Genomic DNA, 18,612 nt, shown 5'->3' with positions numbered 1-18,612 from the left:
TTTTAGTAATACTTTTGTTTAACCCAATATAACTAAAATATTGCATTTCAACATGTGGCCAATCTTTTTAAATGTTTTAATGAGATATTTTACACTCTTTTTTTTTTTTCCTACTAAGTTTTAGAAATCTGGTGTGCAATTCATACTTACAGCACATCTCATTTCAGATCAGCCATGTTTCATGTGTTCGGCTGCCACATATGGCTAGCGACTACCATATTGGTCAGCCCAGCTCTAGAGGGATGTTTCAGTCCTAGTGAACCTGTAACATGTGGGATCTTAGTAAAGTCACTGAGGAAGCAGGGGAGTTTCCAAATTAAAAGAACAAAAAGTCATGGAAAGAATAAAACAGGAGAAAGGTGAAGAAGTAAAGAAGAAAAGTAAAAGCAACTTGGGAAGACAGTAGATACCCAAAAAGCACTTAGTAGCTCAACAGACAGAAGTGTCAGGGAGGCAAGGACATGGAAAGAAAACTCTGGGGACTGAAAATCAAAGGATGAGATAAGAGAGTTTTGAATTACAAAGCTGAGCCAATGACAAGTCTAAAGATTTAACCTCATTCACCAGCAAAATGGTGTCTGCCACATTTACAAAAAGAAGGACGGCTGGTTGATTTCTGGAGAGGGACCGTGGGGCACAAATGCAGGGCACTGTCTAGGTCACATACTCAGCTTTTCAGCACGAGAATCTTATTTTGTTCACTCACCCAGAGCTGTTCAAAGCTCCACAAGGCAGACAAATGCTAAACAGACTCAAGAAAGAGTGCAGTAGAAAGTCAGAATGCTGGTTTATTGACACACAGGAATAGCCCTTTCCAGGGACTGAAATAGGTGTAGCGCCTTACTCGGATCACCCGCTGGCTAGTTTTCAAGTTTGTTGTAAAACCGAATTCGTAAGCAGGGTTTTTTTTGGTAAGCATAAAATTAAAGCAAGGAGAATTGGGTAATCTCTGAAGAATGTTCACAGAGTGCCCTACAGTAGAATTCACCTCCCTTGTGACACGAATGGGAAACATGCCACACCTCGGCCCAGTGGTGCCTTTGGTGGATTGTTACTGACCAATGCCTGTATTATTTACTATATAGCAGAGCTTCCTGGTGGTCCACAAACACAGTTTTGTGGTTTTTTTCAGGTCTGTTTGTTTTGTGTTGGGCTTGCACAGTGACTTCTGGACTCTAGAAAAACCTGCCTGAACTGGGTCCACGTTCTCAAGTGACACCAATCTGTTGGTGCTGAGGCAGACCTGCCCATTTGAGCATGGCCTGTTGTCATAGCCCAAACTGAAGGTGGCTTACCTGCCTGGCTCCTGTAGCTCATGAGACTGAGATCCCTATTATATGGGGACGTCTGCTAACCAGGCCTAAATTCAGACTTTCCTGTTGAGAGAGAGACACAGAGAGACACATACAGAAAGAGAGATTCATTTTCAGTTACGTGATTCTTCAGTTACTGCTTTCTTATTGTTAATTAGTCAAAGTTCCAGTCTTCATCATCTCTTAGTTTCAGATTACTACTCATCTGTTAGGATGGTTTACATCTGATGAAAGTGAATCTTACAAACCTATATTTATTAATGATGAAATATTTCAGTTCTCAGAGAATTATTTCTTTTCCCAGTTCTAGGGACATCCTCTTGTACTTCCTTATATACCTGCTGCAGTCACACAGAGCAAGACAACATGGAAAATATATTCAGTGGCAGAATCTGTAATATTACACCAGATATCTTGACAGATTGCAATGATGAACTAAATTAACAGGATCAAATTTGATATAAGAATAAACTCTTCCTCCATCTACTGGATGTATTAAAGACAGTTTGGTACCTACTATTCCAAAGTTTAAATTCTAAGCAATAAAAAATAAATGCTGCCAACTCTTTGGTCTCATTTGGGGAATAGTAGTACACACATCAATTACATGAATCCTTTATATAATAGCATTTTTAAATTAATATTGCTAAACCATTGCCCAACATTCTCACCACTGTGCCTTTTTCCAAAGCTGTTAAAAAATAGTAAAATTTAGCAATTTGATTTTCATCTTCCTTCATTTCTTCTGCTCACCCTCTGACAGAGTTGCTGTCAATCAGCCAAAAATGTCAGCAAGAAGATGGAAGAAAAGAAGGAGAATTCCTGCTTAGACTTCAAACCAGAAAACAAGGGCTTGACTAATCTAGAAGTAACCACAAATGATTAGATAAAGTCAATGGCTCAGGCAGCTCCTTCTGCCTCCCCAGTGTACTTAAACTTGGTCCTCAGCAATTCTCCTTCTCTCCTTTCATCCTTACTTGCTAGTCTCTACTCTCGTCTTCCAGTGGTCTGGGCCAGTTCATCCCTAAATCTGTACGGAGCCCTTCCTGGATCTGGATCTGGATCTGGAGCCTAGAGCATTCGTGAATCCTGAATAAGCAGGTGGAATTAAATCACATACTGGCTCAATGATCCCCACTAGGCCAAGCCAGTAGATCTTTGGCTGCATCCATTTGGGAAGAGTTATGATCAAGAAACTCCATTTGCTTAACACATGTTTATTGAGTATCTATTATGCACCATGTACGCTAAATGCTGGGGATACAACAATGATATGACTGAGTAGATTGCACTTCCAGAATATAGAAGAGACAGATAAGGAAACAACCACACAAACTAGTATAAAATTGCAACCGTGACAAGATCTTCAAGGAGAGGGACATGAGTTCTGAGGTTCTGGAAGGGGGATTTCCCATGGAAGAAATGCTTGGGTTGAGATCTAAAAATTGAATAGGAGTTAACTGGTCATAAAGGAGGGAAGAATGTTTTAAGTAGGAACAGCTTATGCAAAGACCCTGTGGCTAGTAGGACTGAAAGAAAGCCAGTATGCCTGGACAGGGGAAAGAGAGGAGAGTCTGGTGTGAAGTGAGGCTGGGAGGTGGAGAGGACCACAGAGAACAGTGTAAGTTATTGAGGAGTTCTGTCTTTCTCCGATAGGAAATGGGAAGCTATTTAATGGCTTTAAGCAGAATTGTGTCACAATTGGATTTATATGGTGAAGAGATCACTTTGTCTGCAATATAGAACCTATATTGGAAGGGAAGTGGTCAGAGTAGAAGGGGGTGGACCAGTTAGTAGATAATTGCAAGCTCAAGCAGGAAATGATGGTTACTTCTATCAGGCTGACAGTGGTAGTGGTGGAGATAAGGGAGCAGATTTGAGTGATATTTGAGAAATAAACTGAAAGAATTTAGTTATGATCACATATGGAGTGTGAGATTGAAGAGATAGTCCAGAATGATTCCTAGGTTTCTGGGTTGCTGAACAGGATTGATGGAGATGTCAGTCACTGAGAAAGAGAAACTGGGAGGAGAGCTCTGTTTCTGGTGCTGGGAATAGGGTGGTAGGTACAGCAAGAGTTTAATTTTGGACAAGATGATGAATATGAGGTCATATGGTAGGCAGCCTCTGAAATGACTCCCAATGATACCTGACTCTTGGTATTCACATCCTTATATAATCCCTTTCTCGTGTGTGGCTAGACCTGGTGGTTTGCTTCTAAAGAATAGAATAAGGCAGAAGTGATGGGATATCACTTCTGAGATTAAGTTACAAAGAGACCGTGACTGCTATCTTCCCCTCCCTCTCCCTCTCCTCTCTCTCTCTCTGAATCCTCACTCTGGGGAAAGCCAGCTGTCATACTATAAGCAGCCTTATGAAGAGGCCCCAGGGTAAGGAACTGATGTCTGTGAGCAACAGCCAGTGTGGATCTGAGACCCACCAACAGCCACAGGAGTGGGCTTAGAAGTGGGTCCTCCCCTATTTGAGCCATGAGCTGACTGCATCCCCGGCCAACACCTTGATTTCAGCCACCTGAGAGACTCTGAACCAGAGGATCTCACTACCCACATCTGGATTCCTGACCCACAAAAACTATGAGATAATAAACGTGTGTGGTTTTAAGTGGTTTGTGGTTTGGGGATAATTTGTTACACAGCAATAGATATTTAATACAAATGACTTAAACAGATAAGTATTTTACACAAAAAAATATGTTAAGTTGTGGGATTTCCCTGGCAGTCCAGTGGTTAAGAATCTGCGCTTCCACTGCAGGGGGCACAGGTTCGATCCTGGTTGGTGAACTAGGATCCCGCATGCCCCATGGTGTGGCCAAAAAAAAGAAAGGAAAAAAATCTGTTAAGTTGAAAATTAGATGTTATAGGTCAGGAGCACAGAAAAGTCTGGACTAAAGATATAAACTTGATATTCATGCACACTGAGAGAGAAAGTATGAAATGAAGGAGGAGAGATTATTGAAACAAGTCTTGAACATCTCCATAATGTACTGGCAAGTAGAGATAGATGAGCTTGCAGAGAAAATAGAGAAGGGACAGCTGCAGAGGTGGGAAGAAAGCCAAGAGAAAGTTGAATCATGGAAGTCAGTAGCAGACATTGTTCCCCCAAAGTAGGGAATGGTCAAGTAAGAGAAATACTGAAACACTGTTCTTAGTATGAAAGTAGTTCACAATTCCAGCAAAAGCTTATGGTAGGACTGGAAGACAGAATGGTATGGATTGAGGTTGGGAGATACAGAAATGGAGACAGAAAATTCTCTACAGAATTTGACCTCTGAAGGTGAGAAGGGAGATCAATTAGTAGCTGGAAGTGGATTATGATTGTTATTTTGTTTTTAAACGAGAAGACGTGTAAAGAAAATAGGAAAGATTCAGGCCAGAGAAAAAGGAAAATACAGGAAAGAAAAAAGAAATAGTAGATAGTGTAAGCTTCCTAGAAGGCAGAAGGGGATTCTCCTCAGATGGGAGGTGAAATAGCTCTGCTATTAGAACAGGCGGGAAGGACCCACAGGACAGCTACAGAAATACTCAGGATTAAGAAAGTTTCTATGTGAGAGCTCCTACTTTCTCTCTAATATAGTACGAGGAGGTCATCTGCTCAGGGAAGAAAAGAAGGAAGGTTGGAGGCTTCAGGAAAGGAGAAAGTTTTGAGACAGTCACTGTGGAAAACAGGAAAGAGATAGACCTGTAGTAAGTTTTTTGTGTAGTGTGAGGACTTGTTAGAAGTTAATGACCTTGAACTTACAGTAGAATCAATCTGCCTCACCGGGTGATGCTCAGCTGCTTGGATGCAGGCACAGAGAAACAGACAGATGGGTTCAGAAGTGCAGACAAATGCAGGCAGCGGAGGGACAAGGAAGTCTGGGGAGTAGAGATGTAGGGCAGAGACGGGAGTCTAGAAATATTGTTCATGAACTCCCATCATAAGGGAAGTAAAGAAAGAGGAATGTTGATGAATTGAGAGATAGCAGAGGACAGACAGTGCCAGTGATGCTAAAGAAGGGCTGGTGCGAGAGCAGTAGAATAAACACTGGGAAGCAGGGGAGGTTATAGTCAAGTAGAAGAGTGCTCAGATTGATAATTTTGGAGGAGTAGCATTACAGATAATGATAATATCCAGGGACTTTCCAGGCGAGTGGGTGGCCAAAGTGGAGAGGAAATCACTGGAGGTGAAAGGAAGGTGAGCACCTGAGAGACCACAGTGTTGGATAGGCCACCCACCTGGACACTGTTGTCATGCAGACTGATCAAGGCTTGGGGGTAGGGGACAAGCAACTGGCTTGTCCCATGGAGTGGTGGGCTTTTTGCCCATTGCCAATGTAGAGAATGAATGAGAGGACACGCCCCACCCCCCCTCAGTGGATGACAGCAACAACAGTGGGTGAAGCAGAAAATCTAAATGGCGTGAGTGCAAAAAGCAGGGTTTTAACAAGAGAGTGGAAATACAATATTGGGGAGTAAGAGAGAAACTGTGGAAGACACCGCTTGTTCTCTGCCTGATATCTTTATCCCTTTTCTTCCTTGCTAACAAAGTCCTGGTTTTTTTCTGGGGTGCAATATGCCAGCAAATATAGATTCCCTTCCTAGATTCCCTTGTATCAAACAGTGGCCATGTGGCACACTTCTAGCCAAGGAGACCTAAACTTAATTTCACTAGGGAATCTGAGAATGTTTTTGCTTTCCTGATACAGGCACCATCCCTTAGCTCCTTCTCTCTTCATGCCTGGAATTCAAACGTGATGGCTGGGCTGCAGCAGCCATGTTGTGACCAAGAGGTTATAAATATGCAGAAAAGGCAAAGATAATCACAGAGCTGTAAGTCCAGGTTTCGACTGGCCATCAAACTAATACCAGCATCCACCTACATCCAGATTTCTTATATTATGAAGAAAGATGAACCCTACTTCATTAAGCCAGTGTTAGTAGAGTTTCTATTATTTGTAATAAATTATGGAAGAAACCAGTAACCACATGAAAGGGCTCTCAGGGATGAGGACAGCGTCAGCAAAAGAGGAGGCAGAAGGTGAGGGAGTGTTATAAAAGAAATTGTGCAGGTAGGGCAATTTGCTAGTTACGGAGAAAGGATTCAAGAGGCCAAGGTGGAAGAGAATGAGAAAGAGGGGAGGACTGCAAGCCTGGGACAGAAGGATGTACAAAGGTTCGTGAGAATGATGGTGGAAGTGGATCAATTGACCATGTAGGCATGGAGGTGGAAGTTGCACTTTGGACCTTGACCAATGAAGACAGAAATGAAAGGCATAATGGATTTGATCTCCTAGACTCTTTGAGGGCAAAAACCTGTGTTACCTTCCTGGAGGGATCACCAGGTGTGTGAGTGGGGCTATCATCTTTCCGCATCCTGAGGTAGGGAAGAAAAGAGAAATGTCATCCTTTTGGCCCCTCTAGAGAATCAACATGCAGATTCAAACCTGCATAATGAAACCTGGCAATTTCTCTGGATTCCCTCCAGATCTCCCCAGGGGCAGGAACAGAAGCAGCCCTGGGGAGGGGGAGGGAGTGTGGTCCACAGGGCCTGCCAGGGCTGGGTGAGGGAGGCATTTTGCCCTCTCCTCTGGTAATTGGCCCACAAAGGTGGTTATCTCCCTCAGGAGGGTGGTGTTCCCCTTGCCGAGCCCTCAGAGTCCCAAAGCAGAGTGACAGCATGTGCCTGGTGGATCATCCACGTTGCTATAGCAGCAGGCTTGCCCCTGGAGCCATGGGTTCATGGCAAAATGATCAGGCCTCTCTTCAAGGTTTCTGATGTGGGTTTGACCAGGCTGCAGGCCAGGTGGGCAGACATGAAAGCCTGGAGTCAAGAATAATCAGGGTAGGAACTTTACCCCAAACAGTCAAAAGCCTAAAGAGTCTGAGAATGAGTATAAGCTAAATGCAACTGGGACCCAGGGGTCAAACAGAAGAAGCATAATCCAGTCACCAAGACTAAGGGACATTCCTGTGATGGATTTGAGGGGAGAGGGGGCTGGTAGTGAAAGTAAGGGAAGAACCCAAAGCAAAAGGGGCTGAGTGTGTGTGATTCCTTTTCACTGGCTGCTGGCTGCAGGGTGTGATGGCTGAATTGCACTAATATTCAGGGACCCTGGGAGGACTGGGACCCCCAACCCTGGTCAGCCATGGACAGCTTGCCTTCCAGGTTCTCTGCAGACTGTACCCCATTCTTTTTTTTTTTTTTGAAATGAATAGCCCGGTTTGCTTTTTTTTTTTTTTTTTTAAAGAAATTCACGTTCTTTTATTTACTTATTTATTTATGACTGTGTTGAGTCTTCGTTTCTGTGCAAGGGCTTTCTCTAGTTGCGGCAAGTGGGGACCACTCTTCATCGCGGTGCGCGGGCCTCTCACCATCGCGGCCTCTCTTGTTGCGGAGCACAGGCTCCAGACGCGCAGGCTCAGTAATTGTGGCTCACGGGCCCAGTTGCTCCGTGGCATGTGGGATCTTCCCAGACCAGGACTCGAACCCGTGTCCCCTGCATTGGCAGGCAGATTCTCAACCACTGCGCCACCAGGGAAGCCCTGTACCCCATTCTTGCTCTGAGTTAATGAAAACTGATTCTGATGGTGTTAGGACACCATCCTCACCTCCTGCCTCGATTCTTTTATCTGGATGGAGTTCTCAGCATCTCTCTGTGGGACCATACAGCTGCAGCTACTACCCAGGATATCTGGCCAGTCTCTACCACCAGACTTGGTTCATAATTTACAACATCGTTCTCAGCTAGGACTAGAATCTACAGCTCTCTAGGCTGAGACCTACTGGAATATAAGCTCCATTAGGAAAGGGTCTTTGAGAGTTTATCACTGTATTCCTAACACGTAGCACAGAGCCTGTCACACAATAGGAACTTAATAAATATTCATTGAATCATGGGTCACTGACAACCTTTCCAGCCCTTGCCTACATTCCAGGCTACTGGATGCTCCTGTGGGTGCCTGCCATTGGCACGGTCCTGCTTCTTCCAGGATGGACCCTCGTAGAACCAAGACCTTTCGCCCCCTTGTCACTGAGAGCACCTGTGACCAAAGATTCCCGGTGTTATCCACCTGCAAAGACTTTTGGACACCAGTGCCAGCCTGGACTAGTACAAGACTTCAAATGTCCCTTTAGCCATTGCAGTAGCAGAATCTGTATCCCTTCCTTGGTGATGACAGCATTAGTCCCCTGGCCTAGACCTGCTCAGACCCAGCCTACTTCCCCCTCTCCATCAGCTGAGGACTTGTCATCCTTCACAGTCAAGGCCTGTGGAGTCTGTGAGAGTTTGGGCAATACTACAGATGACCTTGAAGATCTCCCAGCTGCAAAAGCCTAGGAGTAAAAATTAGGATTACAGTAATGTAATTTTACTCTGATTCACAATTGAAGAAATATAAAGTCTCTCACCTAATACACTATCTAAAATCATATAGTAAATAGTGTATGTATATATATGTTTTTACACTATTTGAAATTATATATTTGTTAACTTATTTATATATTTGTCAAATTTTTTTTTTTTTTTTTTTGCCAGTATCTCCCATTGGAATATAAACTCCATCATGTCAGGAACTCTGTTCATTTTGTTTACTACCTAAATAGTAGGTGTCCAGTAACTATTAAAACAGATGAATAAATTACTTCCAGATGTTCTCAGAGTGGGCCTTCTGTGTACCTAGGAACCCGGTTCTCTGGCTGCCTGTGGAACGCCCGTTTTCCTCTTCACCTGCTCCATCTTCCCCTTGGCATGTGTGTGTAGACATCACCTCTGCCATCCACCAGCACCGTCAAGGCAGGGGTGCCTCATTTGCTATCGAAACACCCAGTGCCACCTCCCACTCATATCTGCCAAAACCACACTGCACCAGGTTTGTTCATCTGGGCCCAAGCCTGCCCTACCAATGACCCCGATAACACACCAGTGCAAAGATGCCTGGCTGAGTTTCCCACCGGGGAGGAGACAGTCCCTTTCCCCACCCTTTATGTTACCCACATCCCAAACAAGGCTGCCTTGAGCTTCCAGATACGTTTTGTAAAAATAACTCTTTTGATCTTTGCAGTCAGCCCCCTGGCCTAGAAATCTGGCCTAAGCCCATCTCGTGACAAGCTTAGTACTGTACCGAGGTGTTGGTATTGGACCAAGCTGGCACGCATTGTCTTTTTTCCACTGTCTGACTTTTATCCACTCAGGTCCCTCAATGTCTCTTCTTATGGTCCTTAGCGCCAAGGCCTCTGTCCCCCTAGCCTGACCGCCACCTGTCCCCCTAGCGTGGCCTACGATCCTCCTGTAGGCTCAGTTAGAGCGGCAGCTAGACTGGCCACAACACAAGGCGTTGGGATTTTATCCTGTGGGTGATGAAGAACAAGGGAAGACTTTGGAATTGGAGGTTATCTTGAAGAACCAGTACCTTAGGGATAGACATTTATTGTCGTGTACAGAATGAGACATGAGGGAAGACTCTAGGATATCTTTGGTCATTGTAATTCATTCCCCAAAGATCCTGATGGAACAGAATTCTACTTCCCTGCCACATCTCTATGGGAGTCAGTGGTTCCTTCTGAATATTTCTGGCTTTCTGAGCACCTGGTATGATATCAGTTTATGGTCCTCTGTGGTTAGGTGGCATCATATGACCAGTTGTGGCCAATGAATTGTAGTGAGAGGTGACAAGTAATTGTAGATGTGAGACCCTTCAGGACTCTTTCCTTCTGGGGTGATGACTGAACGTGGGAGGAAACGACACAACCGTGAGGAAGTAGTGGTGGGTGGCAGGTGGGCTGATCACATTGGGGCCGTTGCTATAACCATCACCACATCCGGCAACCCCGAGATGGTGGATGCCCCATCAGCCTGGATTCTTGAGAGGCCTTGAGGATCAGATCCCTCCCCAGTGTCTTGTGAAGGACAAGGAGATCGAATGAGATAGAAATCTAGTTTTAGGCCACTGAATTTGGAGGTTCTCGCCAGAGCTCAGCCTAACATATCCTGACCAGTACATCTCTTTCCCTCCTTTCTTCTCTGTTTTTCTTAACCAGTAATTGATAACTTCCAGGAGGCCTTAAAACCTTCCTTCCTGGCCAGGAGCCTTTGGGGGCTCCAGGGCCAGGAAAAACGCTAAGAAGTATCACAAGGGCAACCCTTCAAATCAGACACAGTCATAGGGCTACATCTTCACCAGTGTAACAACTGGACATTAGAATCAAACAACCATCCATTTAAACAGTACTAATTTCCTGTAAAGCACAAAAACCCTCTAGAAATGCTATGTTCCAGCATGACAGGGAAGAGCACACCATCCTTCTCTCTCCTCACCAGTACAGCTTATTAGCTCCCCTTCCAGGGGAGGAACCAGTGATCTAGTCAGCATTCCAGGGCATTCCTGGGCCACGTTATAAAGGCATATGCACAGATTTCCCTTCACTTTGGTTTGTCTTTCTTAACTTCTTTTCTCAGTGTGTTAAGCAGAGCTGGACAAGGCCTGGCCCTTACGGCAGCTGAGTGGTCCATGGACTTGGGGCCTTTCCTACTCCCTCTTTTTTCTCTGTCTCTATCTTCTTCTTCCTCTAAGGTTCCTAGGATTTAGATTCAGAGGTACATGATGGGGAGACAGAAGGAAAGCCCACTTAGGCCACCAGCTTTCTATGTGAGCGCAAAAATGTTGTCAACAGTGTGGCGATTTGTATTGTGTCAACTTAGCTAAACTGGAACTGTGATGCCCAGATTCCCCTGCGTACTTCCGCATCTACGTGGACCTGAAGAGGTGCTCTGTGCAAGATTTAGAAGGTGGAAGTGAAGCATCTATGCATTCTCGAAACATCGGTGCAGGAGCCCCGGGCACCCTGTGGGCGTCTTGCCCACCCAGAGCAACTCCAGCTGCCCCTTCAGCTTCTCTGACTCCTGAGTCAGGGCTTGTTTGACTCTGTGACAGGCACCAGCTGTTCCTACAGGTCTCCTGTCATCAAAGCTGGACACCTGAGGGCATCGGGAAACAACCCAGGCTCCAGCTCATCCTCGCTCCCCCCGCTTCACATCCAACTTCCCTTCCCTTCCCGACGGCCTGCCCTGCAGAGTCTGTGTCCCATCACGAGAAGCAGAGCCGACAGCCTGCTCCCTGGCTCCCACTGCTGGGTCCGGTCAAGTCCCTTCAGCCAGTCCCTTACTAGGTAGCACTCTTCACGCTTCTGCTTCTCTGATCCAACCCTGACCAGTGCACACAGATGCTGCTAAAAGGGCTCGTTGATTTTTCTCTCCCAGTTTTCCCAGCTTCCTCAGGAATCACAGCTTGGGGGACGGGGATAATTGGCAAGCCGGCCAGGCATTCCTGGGCTCTCTCACTACAACCTCATCCACATGTATTCAAGTACCCCTCGCACATCAATAAAAATAGAAATATGGAAGTCCTTAAAATGACCAAAATAGCTCATGTTAACTCAATAACCATGGGATACGCAAGGTCCAAAACACTGTATGAAAACTTAATGAAACAAGATCAGTGAGGAACACACAGGCTAATCCAAGGGATGAGAAGACTACCTTCCCTGCACATGTGCTTTATCCCTCATTTATTAAATACTTAATATGTGTTAGGAAGCCAGCTATTAAATGAGGTAATAAAACTAGCTGACATTTGAGGGTTTCTTTTATATGATGCAGTTTTCTAAGGTCAAAGCACTTACAACAATACTTGGTTTAAGCACTCAATACACGTTACCTGTCCTCATTCCAAGTGCTTTATGTGTAACATCATGTTTAACCCTTACCATGACCTGCTGAGGTGGTGACTGTAGTAGTTGCTGTTGGGACCCCCATCCCTTTGACCAGGTGGGCACGCCCACCTCCCAGCTGCTGTGGAGGAGGGCTGCTAAAGGTTTGCAGCTCTCCCTTCTCTCCAGAGACTTGCCTTCCCATCTAGCAGGAGCTGCCGTAGGAGGTTACATCGCAAACCAACCCTGGGTGACTTTCGGCAGCCAATGACTGAGGGACACAGGGCACAAAAACCTAGCCCCTTGCCTTAAGGTGGAACTAACTTTGGGGTCCAATTCATGAGCTCCCTGTGGATCAGACTGAAGCTAGACCCCCACTGAGACCACACCTTGGCTTGGCCCTCCCTTAGCCCACTGTTCCCTTTCTGTCTGTTCAGAGTACTCCTTCAATAAACCACGTGCCCCCGAAAACATTTTTCCAATTCTGCTGCAAGGGAACCTAACCAGGAGTGTGCTATAGATATGCCCATTTCCAATGAGGAAATAGAGGCCAGGGAGGCCAAGGAACTTCCCAAGGAACTGTCTCGGACCTCACAGTAAGCTGTGCAAGCAGGATGTGAACCCAGGTAGTCTGAGCCTATGCTGTTTGCCACTGCTCTTCTTATGGAAAGAACCTGTATGTGCCAATAAAATTTATGTCTCAACAAACATGAGTTCTAGCCTCTTTGCTCAGATGCTGAGAATTGAAAGGCAATCAGACATGATCCTTGTACTTCTAGGAGTTTTTTAGCTCATGGAAGAGACAAACAGTCACCAGTAGGAGGCAGTGGTTATAGGAATAAACACACACACACACACACACACACAGCCATGTGCATACACAAGCACACACAAATATAAGCCTCCCCCCACACAAACCCAGACACACAAATTTACACACATGTACACACATGTACCCGTACCCTACAATGGAATCCCCTACAGCTGCTAAAAAAGAATGTAGCAGACTGTATGTTCTAAAAACATATATTTTTAATGGAAGAAATTTTTTTAAAACTTGAATATTTTAGCTATTTTAACCATATACATATATTTCTTTTTTTAATGTCAGGGGAATTATTTTTTGTTTCATTCCTTTTTTATGTTTCTATATAGTAGGAAGTTTAAAAAAACATAAATACACAAGACCTGATATATATTAATATTTTTTTAAAGGATATTTATGGATCTCAGAAAATAATAATGGTACATGTGTGAGGCTAACCTGTAGTCGGATGAACAGAAAATAATATAAAATTGCAGGTCATTTAGGGAAGTAATAATATGAACATAAAATCTGTAGATATTCATTTGTCCTCACATTATTATGTTTTCTAACTACTGAATTCCCAGAGTCTGTGTTCTAAGGCTCTCCCTTCTAACGTCACAGAGCTGCTCTGTTTGGCTTCCTGATTCTGTAGCATCTGCCTATGGTCACAACATTGGGCCCCCAAGGCCTGAACTGAGGTGAAATGAACGCTGGCCCTGGAGTCTTGGGTTTGAATTACGACATTGTAATTTACTAACGATGACCTTGGGCAAGTCACTTAACCTCTTTGAACTTCAATTTTCTCATCTGTTTAAATGGACAAAATAATTTCTGCTTCATGGGATTTTTGTAAAGATGAAACAGGGTAACATTTGAATGGCACCTTAGCCCAGCACCTGAGAAGATGAAAATAAAGAAATGGATAAGTTCATAGCTAATAAATAGCAAGCGTAATGCAAGGGTCCCTGACCAGTCATATGACTAGGCAAGCACACAATGTGGCCAATGGCTGGTGAAAAGGGACCACAGACATTTCTTCACCTAGATTGATCAATTAACATTCTTCCATGTTTGTTGTATATTATTATTAGTAGTAGCAGTATTATTATTGGTGGTGACGGTGGTGGTGGTAATAGTAGCAGCAGCAGTAGTTTCAGCAGAAATATTTGAGAGTAAATCGCAGACTTCGTGACCCTTTACCCGTTAAATTTGTTAGTATGTGTATTCTAATAGCAAAGATGTTCTTTTCCACAGTAAAATGATCAGATTTAGAGAATTAAACAGGGATACAATATTATTACCTAATACACAGTCTGTATACAGATCTGCCAATTGTCCCAATTATGTCCTTCATAGAATTATTTTTTCTAATCCAGGATCACATATAATTGTCATTTTTTTTGTTCTTTTGGTCCTATATGAGAAATCTTTGTTTATTCTAATACCTCCTATATTTTGTTAGAAGTTTTGCACTTTTAGCTCTTATTTTTAAGTTTATAAATGAATTATCTGCTTACTTAACGGTAATATAATCTATTAACGTCATTGTTTATCTGATGCTCTTATTGTTCCAGTTTGACCAGCAGAAGCCCCTCCGAACCAGCTCCCATGTCCTTTAGACAGATTCCCATAACTTTCTGAGTACATTCTTATCTTCTGGCACACTAAGATGACCCAGGCTCATCTTGTACTTTAACTGCTCCAACCCTGGAATCAGTCATCTTTTCAAGGATCCCTTATTCCTTCTAGTATAGTGATATTTAAAAACCAAGAGTTGGGCAGTAGGTTGCTCATTGCTATTGGGTATTATTGCTTCTATTTATCTATCTATCTATCTATCTATCTATCTATCTATCTATCTATCTATCTAGATTACTCTAATTCCAATGCAACAAATACCTTGGTATTTTTTTAGTCTTCTCCAAGTTTACATTTATAGGTGTCCTCTCCCATAGTGAGAACCCTAGCTCCTAACACATCAATGTATTTATTCATTGGTTAGTTGCACAATACACCAAAATAGTTTCAGAATTGCCATAATAATAATCTACCAAAAAAAGCCTATTAAGCAGAGTTTAAGATTTCTTTTTTTACTACTTCTTTGGACTGAGGGTATTTAGTCAAAGTATTGGATCAAATGTTACTCAAATTAATTCTTTTCTTTTTCTTTCACGTGGTCTTGCTATTAGTTCAAAATACTGTGCATTGCAAAAATAAACTCAAAATGGATTAAAGACCTAAGTGTAAAGCCAGACACTATCAAACTCTTAGAGGAAAACATAGGCAGAACACTCTATGACATAAATCACAGCAAGATCCTTTTTGACCCAGCTCCTAGAGAAATGGAAATAAAAACACAAATAAACAAATGGGACCTAATGAAACTTAAAAGCTTTTGCACAGCAAAGGAAACCATAAACAAGACCAAAAGACAACCCTCCGAATGGGAGAAAATATTTGCAAATGAAGCAACTGACAAAGGATTAATCTCCAAGATTTACAAGCAGCTCATGCAGCTCAATAACAAAAAACAAACAACCCAATCCAAAAATGGGCAGAAGACCTAAATAGACATTTCTCCAAAGAAGATATACAGATTGCCAACAAACACATGAAAGAATGCTCAACATCATTAATCATTAGAGAAATGCAAATCAAAACTACCATGTGGTATCATCTCACACCGGTCAGAATGGCCATCAACAAAAAATCTACAAACAATAAATGCTGGAGAGGGTGTGGAGAAAAGGGAACACTCTTGCACTGTTGGTGGGAATGTAAATTGATACAGCCACTATGGAGAACAGTATGGAGGTTCCTTAAAAAACTAAAAATAGAACTACCATACGACCCAGCAATCCCACTACTGGGCATATACCCTGAGAAAACCATAATTCAAAAAGAGTCATGTACCAAAATGTTCATTGCAGCTCTATTTACAATAGCCAGGACATGGAAGCAACCTAAGTGTCCATCATCGGATGAATGGATAAAGAAGATGTGGCACATATATACAATGGAATATTACTCAGCCATAAAAAGAAATGAAATGGAGGTATTTGTAATGAGGTGGATGGAGTTAGAGTCTGTCATACAGAGTGAAGTAAGTCAGAAAGAGAAAAACAAATACAGTATGCTAACACATATATATGGAATCTAAGGAAAAAAAAAAAAAAGGTCATGAAGAACCTAGTGGCAAGATGGGAATAAAGACACAGACCTACTAAAGAATGGACTTGAGGATATGGGGAGGGGGAGGGGTGAGATGTGACAGGGTGAGAGAGGGTCATGGACATATATACACTACCAAATGTGAAATAGATAGCTAGTGGGAAGCAGCCGCATAGCACAGGGAGATCAGCTCGGTGCTTTGTGACCGCCTGGGGGGGTGGGATGGGGATGGTGGGAGGGAGGGAGATGCGGGAGGGAGGAGAACGTGTGTATATGTGTAGCTGATTCACTTTGTTATAAAGCAGAAACTAACACACCATTGTGAAGCAATTATACTTCAATAAAGATGTTTAAAAAAAAATACTGTGCATTGATTTCTGTTCGCATTCAATTTTCTTTTTCCTCTCATACTTGTTGATTTAATTTCACTTTTGAATGTGTAAAACATTAACAATGTTTTAAAATCAAAACTACACCAAAAGGTACGTGCAGAAAAGTGTTGATTCCTCTTTTATTCCTTTCATTCTATTCCAACCCACCATCTGTAGGTAAGCGATGCTATTAATTTCTGGCTTATCTTTCCCATGTTTCTTTCTAAAGAAATAAGCTTTCTTACTGATATGGTGTACTTTGTATATTCTTTTGTCCTCTTTTTTCCCACTTAATATCATACCCTGAAAGTCACTCCATACCAGTTCATAGAGACGTCCTAATTCTTTTCATAGTTACAGAGCCCTTTTTGTATAGATATCATAGTTTATTAAACCCATCTCCATGTGAAGGAATTTAGATTATTTTTTGTGCAATTACAGGTACGGCTGCAATAAATAACCTTGTGCATAGGTATTTTTGTATTGTTAGAGGCAGTATCTGTCTGAAGACAGAAACCACTTGGTGATTTAAATAGGAAAAGTTTACTATTAAAAATTATTAAGCTATGATAAGAGAATAACATAAAGATGTAAAGAGAACTTTAACATAGGATTGGCAAACTTCTTCTATAATGGGACAAATAGTAAATATTTCAGGCTTTGTATCTCATACTATCTCTGTCACAATCATTCCACACTGTATAGACAGTTCATAAACAAATGGGCATGGCTGTGTTTCAATAAAATTTTGTTTACAAAACAGGTGGTGAGCTGGATTTGGCCAGCAGACCATAGTTTGCCAACCCTTGCTCTAAAGGATGCTCTAGGGCTGAGGGAAAGGACCCAAGGAAGTACAAAATTGGAAGGGAACTTTTCCAATGCTGTTCAACATAGCTGGAGAAGAGGTGGTTGCAGCCTACTGGATGGCAGCGAATGCGCTGGGTTCCCTGGGCCACAGCTTTCCACAGCAGGAAATGAGCCTCTGGCATACAAGCACACAGAGGTGGTCAGAGCCTCTCCTGGAGCACTTGGTGTCCTCACCAGAAGTTCCATAGCAAGCTGGCCACAAGGCCTAGGCTGGGCTGGGAGGTCGCTAAGGGACCCGGCACTCTGGCACCACCTGGTTCCATCAACTCCTCCCGTCTCCCCATTTCCAGTGGTGCACACCATGGATGGACTGTACAGCAGGAGCAAGTGAAAACAAAAGGCAGCACCCCAGAACCACAGAGCCCTCTTCCTCTGGCAGTGTCCCTCCAGCGCCCCCTACTGACAAAGCTGAACATCGTGCTCTGATCAGGAGAAATGCTTGGAGTCCAGCCCATTACCAAAGAGCAGGTACTGAAGGGTTAAACTGAAGTGAGAGGCTCCTAAAGTAAATTCTTAAAAGTTGCATTCATGAGTCAAAGGGTAAACACATATTTTGCTAGATTTTGATGAATTTATTTCCATAGGGGTTTATCATTCTGCATTTCCACCAACAATATATGAGAGTACCCCATTATTACCTTAAAACCTCTACAGCAAAGTGTGTTGCCAAGCTTTTCACTTTTTGTCAATATGATAATTGTGAGATCTTACCTCATTGCTATTTTAATTTAAATTTATCTTATTAGCAGTAAAGTTGAACATCTTTTTATATGTTGAGTCATTTTTATCTTTTTTTTGGGGGGGTAAAGTGTTTATGTCTTTTGTCCATTTTTCTGTAAGGTTATAAAATAAGTTCTTAAGTAACTTAGAGCAGGAAAAAAAACCAGGTTAGCTACAACTGCAAATTACTTGTGAAGAAACAGTTTTGTAGGGCTTTTTTGTTGTTGTTGTTTACTCTTATGTTAGAGACCAAAGTTCAAATCTAAGTTTAGTTTATATCAATATTTACTGAGTCCTCCTTGTGGCCCAGGCACCAGAGTCAGAGTAAGAAACAGTTCTTGCTGTTAAGTAGCTTACATCTTAGTGGGAAAATGGACTGTGAAATAATTTGGGAGACAGTAGAAGACAGTGATTAAAACATGGATTAGGAGTTATGTGGGCTTGAGTTCAAATTCTGACATTGCCATTTCAACAACGGGCTGTGTAACATTGGGTGGGTCACTCTATCTTTCTGCCTAAGTTTCTTTTTTTTTAATATATTTTCTTTTTTTAAAAATTATTTATTTATTTATTTATGGCTGTGTTGGGTCTTCGTTTCTGTGCGAGGGCTTTCTCTAGTTGCGTCGAGCGGGGGCCACTCTTCATCGCGGTGCGCGGG

The sequence above is a fragment of the Eschrichtius robustus genome, chromosome 6, assembly GCF_028021215.1.
Source record: "Eschrichtius robustus isolate mEscRob2 chromosome 6, mEscRob2.pri, whole genome shotgun sequence".
NCBI classification, from domain to species: Eukaryota; Metazoa; Chordata; class Mammalia; order Artiodactyla; family Eschrichtiidae; genus Eschrichtius; species Eschrichtius robustus.
The sequence above is the reverse complement of the archived record's forward strand: the minus strand, read 5'-3'. Positions refer to the sequence as shown.